Genomic DNA, 7,148 nt, shown 5'->3' on the forward strand with positions numbered 1-7,148 from the left:
GGGGCTGGAGTCATGGATCAAATGATAGAGTACCAGCCTAGAAAGCATCAGAGCCTTAAGTTCGAAGCCCAGTACTACTCATCTAGAAAAGTCCTAGGGGGGGAGGGGGGAAGAATGGGGGAGGTGGGGAGGGAAGGGATTGTAGGGGAAAAACAAAGGAGGAGGTAATAATGCTCCATAGAAAATGTACTCATTACCTTACTCATGTAACTATAACTCCTCTTTACAGTATTTCTACAATAAAAAACATTAATAAAAAGAATTTATAAAAAGGGGGGGGGGACTGGGATGTAACTCAGTGGCAAAGTGCTTGCCTAGCAAGTGCAACGTCCTGGGTTCGATCCCAGTACCAAAAAAGAAAAGACAAAAAAAAAAAAAAAAAATACAGTTTAAAAAAAAAAAAAAAAGAAAAGAAAGAACAGGGTTGGGAGGACAGGGCTGAGGATAATGTGAGAGTTTTGGTAATAAATGCTTATCATGTTCAAATGTTCAAATACACATGTTCAAATATGCAAACATGCAAATGTGTACTTAAACTTTCTGGGCATGAGAAATTGCATCAGATTTTTTTTTTTTATCTTAGAATTTCCAGAACAGAGGCTTATTTGATTCAATTGTTGCTCTTAAATGACTTATAGGTGTTTATCTGGCATAAGAAAGTTATATGTGTAACAGGTAAGTGCTGTCCAGTTTTTCACTAAACATAAGAAAATCACCAAGTTGGCCGGGCGCCAGTGGCTCACACCTATAATCCTAGCTACTCAGGAGGCTGAGATCTGAGGATCACAGTTCAAAGCCAGCCCAGGCAGAAAATCTGTGAGACTCATCTCTAATTAACCACCTGAAAACCAGAAGCAGCACTGTGGCTCAAGTGGTAGAGCTCTGGGGTTGAGCTGAAGAGCTGAGGGACACTGCCCAAGGCCCCCCCAGAGTTCAAGCCCCACAACTGACAAAAAAAAAAAATCACCAAGTAATACGTTACTTGATAAAATTAACAGTGAGATATGAATTTTACTCAAGAGAACCAAACAGATGAAAATTGGCAACTAAGTTGGAGAGGAATGGTGTGTTTCAATAAATACATCACATAGAATGTATTCATAAATGTAAAATGGGGACAACTAGGAACATTACCTGTTCTGCCAAATCTACCAGTAGTGACTTCTATTTTAATATGGAAAAATGACACTTCACAGCTTCACTATTTCTTCCTTTTCTTTCCATATGGAAATGATTACCTTTTTGCTGTTTTTCTTATCAACGGTTGCTAAGATGTAAAATACTGGACTATATCTTATTTGTAAGGAATGTACAAGTGGACTTTGCAGCTGTAGAAGGCACACCCACTGCTGCATCTTGTTAACTCAAGCATACTTGAAAATAATTAGATCACAACGTTTACAAAACAAGGTTAAAGTAAGTGTTTAGCATTGAGGAGATCCAAAAACAATTTCAGACTAAACCAGAAGTAACAAAGATCTGTGATCAAGCTCTGTTAACAAATTATTTCACCAGGGGTTAAGGTGATTCAGAGAAATCTTGTTGAAAGTGAAGTATAAAAAGTCTTAGGCTGGCCGGGCGCTGGTGGCTCACGCCAGTAATCCTAGCTACTCAGGAGGCTGAGATCTGAGGATTGCGGTTCAAAGCCAGCCGGGGCAGGAGAGACCGTGAGACTCCTATCTCCAATATACCACCAGAAAACTGGAAGTGGCGCTGTAGCTCAAGTGGTAGAGCGCTTGCCTTGAGCTGAAGAGCTGAGGGACAGCGCCCAGGCCCAGAGTTCAACCCCATGGCCGACAAAAAAAAAAAAAAGTCTTAGGCTGAAATCATTTGATATTTGAGAACTTATATGAGTTATAAACTGGATAAGGAAATCACAGAATCAATGCCAACTGAATATTAGAAGTAAACTCTTTAAAGAGCACTTGATCCCATTCACTTGTATGAGTCAATCCCCTTTTCTTTTTTTCTCAGTCCTGGGGCTTGAACTCAGGGCCTGGGCACTGTCCCTGAGCTTCTTTTGCTCAAGGTTAGCACTCAACCACTTGAGCCACAGCACCACTTCTGGCTTTTTCTGTTTTTGTGGTACTGAGGAATGGAACCCAGGGCTTCATGCATGTAGGACAAGCAATCTACCATTAAGCCACATTCCCAGTCTCCCTCCCTTTCCTTAAATGATCAATCACTATCCTTTGATACATGTGGATACCTAAATATTTTTAAGTTTGTCTTAAATATTTACATGGAAAATAGTGGGGTGGTTGTTTTTCTGTCTATTTGGATTAACAAAATACTTGCTATTGGGGTTATAATTTTAAATTGAAGATAAACACAAAGGGATGGCTGTGTGCTGGTGGATACCTGTAGTCCAGGGGACTCTGAGGACAGGTAGAGCCCAGGAATTTGAGGCCAGCCTAGTCAATAAAGTGAAATCATTCCCCACCCTTTTCTCAAAAAAAGAAAAAAAGGTGCTGGGAAGGTGGCTCAGTGGTAGAGAGCTTGTCTTGCATGCATGAGGCCCTCAGTTCAATTCCTCAGCACCACATAAGCAGAAAAAGCCGAAAGTGGGGCTGTGGCTCAAGTGGTAGAGCACTAGTCTACAGCTGAAGAGCGGAGGGACAGTGCCCAGACCCAGAGTTCAGGCCCCCCGCCCCAACAACAACAACAAAATCAAACCCCCAAAACCTACAGCTAAATTGATGTTAAAACTCGGATACAGGATGTCATTGGAAATATGCTTGAACTCATATATACACCCCGAGAAAACCTTGAAAATATAACTGAAGTTACTAGGAACTGGCATCAGAACCTGCAGGATGTATCTCTGGAAATACACATAATTGCAGCCTTTGCACTTTTGTCTCCCCCATTTGCACTTTGCTGTTGTTTTGGAGGTACTAGGGATTAGACTTATGGCCTCATGTTTGCAAGATAGGCACTTCTACCTCTTTGAGCACACACTGAGCTCTTTCTTGCTTTTATTTATTTATTGGTCATGGGGCTTGAACTTTGGGCACTGTCCCTGAGTTCTTCAGCTCAACATGAGTGCTTTACCACTTGAGTCACAGTGCCACTTCTGGGTTTTTGGTGGTTAATTTGGAGATAAGAGTTTCATAGAGGGGCTGGGAAGGTGGCTGAGTGGTAGAGCACTTGCCTTGCGTGCCTGAGGCCCTAGGTTAGATTCCTCAGCACCACATAAGCAAAAAGAACAAAAAAAGCTGGAAGTGGCGCTGTGGCTCAAGTGGCAGAGCTCTAGCCTTGAGCTGAAGAGCTGAGGGACAGCGCCCAGGCCCAGAGTTCAGGCCCCACAACTGGACCCCCCCCCCCAAAAAAAAAGAGTTTCATAGATTTTTCCTGCCCGGGCTGGCTTTGAACAGCGATCCTCAGATCTCAGCCTCCTGAGTAGCTAGGATTACAGGCATGGAGCCACCGGCACCACGCCCTTGCATTTATTTTTGAGGCAGGATCTTTCTTTATGGCTGAGCCAGCCTGAACAGCAATCCTCTTATTTATGCTATCCTACGCTGCTGAGGATGACATTTAGTCATTGGTTGAGATGGAGTCTCACAAACTTTTATGCTTGGACTGGTCTCAAACCCCAGTCTTCCGGTCTCTTAACTCTCAAATAGCTAGCATTACAGTCTTGAGCCACATTGCCCGCTTAGAGCTTCTTGAGTGTGGCTGAGTGTCAGTGATTCATGCCTATAATCCTAGCTACTTAATCCACACTCAGAAACTCTTTAACCAGGTACAGTGGCTCAAGCCTTTAATCCTAAAAACTATAAATCTGAGATCTGAGGATCATGGTTTAAAGCCAGCCCAGAACTGTGAGATTCTTATCTCCAATTAACTAGCAAAAAGCCAAAAGTAGAGCTGTGGCTCTACTGGTAGAGTACCAAGCCTTGATCACAAATAGCTAAGGGACAGTGCCTAGGTTCTGACTTCAAGCTCCAATTGCACACACAATGTACATGCACACGCTCACGCACGCGTGCGCGTACACACACACACACACACACAAACTTCAGGGTTTTTGTTGTTGTTTTGTCCATTATGGGGCTTGAACTCAAGGCAGCATTCTACTACATGAACCACATATTTATGTGGGTTTGCATTAAATTGAAAACCTCCACAGGAGGTTTGCACTCTACCACTAAGCCACCTTCCCAGCCCTTCAGGGAAGTTCTGACTTGCACTTTCTTTACATCTAAGGATGTTGAAGACTTCCTCCTTTTATTGGCCATTTGTACTTTGAGAACTGTCTGCTCAATTTGCCCATCTATTGCTTGGATTATTTAATCTTTTGGTGTTTGAGTTCTATATCTTCTAGATATTAATTCCTTGTTGGATGAATGGAGACAAAGATATTTTCTCCCATTCTATAACTGTTTTCTTTCCTGTGGAGGTTTTCAATTTAATGCAAACCCATTTATCAATATTCAAAAGCTTTTTATCCTAAGCTTAGAACCTGTTTCTTCCTGTTCAGCCCCACCCCTTTACTTCTAGCTCTGGGCTCCCCACCCCTTATGTACTTACTCACATCTTTCTTTTTTTTTTTTTTTTTGGGTCCGGTCGTGGGGCCTGAACTCAGCCTGGGCGCTGTCCCTCAGCTCTTCAGCTCAAGGCTAGCACTCTACCATTTGAGCCACGGCGCCACTTCCGGCTTTTTTCTTTTTGCTTATGTGGTGCTGAGGAATCGAACCCAGGGCCTCAGGCATGCAAGGCAAGCGCTCTGCCACTGAGCCACCTTCCCAGCCCAACTTACTCACATCTTTCAACCATCAGTAAAGATGTCATTCATTCAACCATTATTCATTCAGTGCAGGTATTGAGCAAGGTTTGAGGATTTGGGGATCAATGCAGTATAATGTAAGTGAACTAATTTATAATATAAATTTCTATGGACATTTACTACAACCATTCTAGTTTCCTAGTTATTGTTATATTGTCTATCTGTATTTAACATTTTATGGGAAAAAATGTGGCCCAAGAAAAAAACAAGGATTGGGAGTTACAGTCTAAGTTGAGTATTTTGAAACTTCTCCTTGCTGATTGTAGACTGCTTTGCAGTGCACATGCCAGTGATTCTTCTCCTGACCACTATGTTTATCACACTTAAATTCTTGTCCAACTTTCTGACTTAAAAAACATGCTCCATATGTCCCTATCCCATTCTTCTTTCCCCGTGAGCCCAAGTTAGACAACCAACCCTTTCATGTTCTGCCATATATGTACCAAATATGGTTTTACTCACTAACTCATCACTTTGGGCAGACAATTTTTACTTTGAACTGAAATACTTTCTCAGTTGAGCCTGGTGGTGCATGCCCTTAGTTCCAACACCCAGGGAGGCTGAGGGAGGAGGTTGCTGAGTTTGAGGTCAGCCTGGGCTACAAGATGAGATTTGCTGCACACTGAAGAAAAACTTTCTCATCTTTACCAGTCATTATTTTTGCATCTGTACTTTAGGAATGTGAATCTAAAACCCAGATATACGATTTTAATTTGTTACTCCACCCTGAAATGTCTTTGGATGATGCAATGTCAGCCTCATTAACAGATGGAATCCCACTTCCACAAGCAGGAATGATTGCACAAGGAGTTTAAACAATATGAGTATTTCAAGATTCTGAGAAACAGTGTCCAGTGTAGGAGAAAATGTGGAGTGCAAACTACGGAAACAGGACAAGAAAAAGTTTTAATTGGTTGGACTCTAGTGAGTAGGAAGAGATGAAAAGGAAAGGGAAAGGAGCTGATGATATCCAAAGAACAGCTACTGGGGCTGGGAAGGTGGCTCAGTGGTAGAGCGCATGCCTTGCGTGCCAGAGGCCCTGGGTTCGATTCCTCAGCACTACACAAGCAAAAAGAAAAAAGCCAGGGGCTGGGAAGGTGGCTCAGTGATAGAGCGCTTGCCTTGCATGCCAGAGCCCTGGGTTTGATTCCTCAGCACCACATAAGCAAAAAGAAAAAAGCCAGAAGTGGCGCTGTGGCTCAAGTGGTAGAGCGCTAGCCTTGAGCTGAAGAGCTGAGGGACAGCGCCCAGGCCCAGAGTTCAGGCCCCACGACCGGACCCAAAAAAACAAAAAAAACAAACCAAAGAACAGCTACTAACTTACCAGTACTTCCAGAAGAGTTAATCTTTTTTCAATTACCAGATTTACCAAATGGTGACATATCTGAGAAAGAAAGAGCCAAGCTAAGCCTGATGGTGTATTTTAATCACAACACTCCTGAATCTAAGACTGGAGCATAGAAGAGTTGGAGGCCTGGACTATATAGTAATCCCCTACCTCAATCAAACAAACAACAGTAACTTACTTATGAAAAGGAAGAGTAAATTACATATCACTTAGCATTACATTATCACTGTCTTAGTGGCATTTATCTCCTTTACTAATAAGATTGATGATTCCTCTGTGACTATCTTATCATACTTGAATTTGATTGTTTAGAGTGGCAAGTACACAAAATTCAGATTCCCTTTCTTTGCTGTCAAAAACCAGCCAATATTCACCTGTGGTGAATATATTAAATGTAAAATACATATGAGACTTAAAAAATGTGAATGGTGGGGCTGGGAAGGTAGCTCAGTGGTAGAGCACTTGCCTTGCATGCTTGAGGCCCTGGGTTCGATTCCTCAGCACCACATAAGAAAAAAGCCAGAAGTGGCACTGTGGCTCAAGTGGTAGAGTGCTAGCCTTGAGCTGAAGAGCTGAGGGACAGCGCCCAGGCCCAGAGTTCCACCCCATAACCGGACCCCCCAAAAAGAAAAATGTGAATGGTCAAGATCTTGCCTATTTTTTGTAAAGCATGTGCCTAGCATGTTCAATCTCCAGCACCACAAGAAATACATGATCAAAATGATATTTGTAAGTAATCATAATTTTGAACCCATTAACCTGATTAATTTTAATTTTTACTTAGAAAATGTAGCAACTGGGCTGGGAAGGTGGCTCAGTGGTAGAGTGTTTGCCTTGCATGCCTGAGGCTCAGGATTCGATTCCTCAGCACCACATAAGCAAAAAGAACTTAGCCGGAAATGGCACTATGGCTCAAGTGGTAGAGTGCTAGCCTTGAGCTGAAGAGCTGAGGGACAGCACCCAGGCCCAGAGTTCAGGCCCCATGACTGGACCCCCCCCCCCAAAAAA

This window comes from Dipodomys spectabilis, unplaced genomic scaffold (assembly GCF_019054845.1).
Source record: "Dipodomys spectabilis isolate Male_0828 unplaced genomic scaffold, ASM1905484v1 ptg000004l, whole genome shotgun sequence".
Classification (NCBI taxonomy): domain Eukaryota; kingdom Metazoa; phylum Chordata; class Mammalia; order Rodentia; family Heteromyidae; genus Dipodomys; species Dipodomys spectabilis.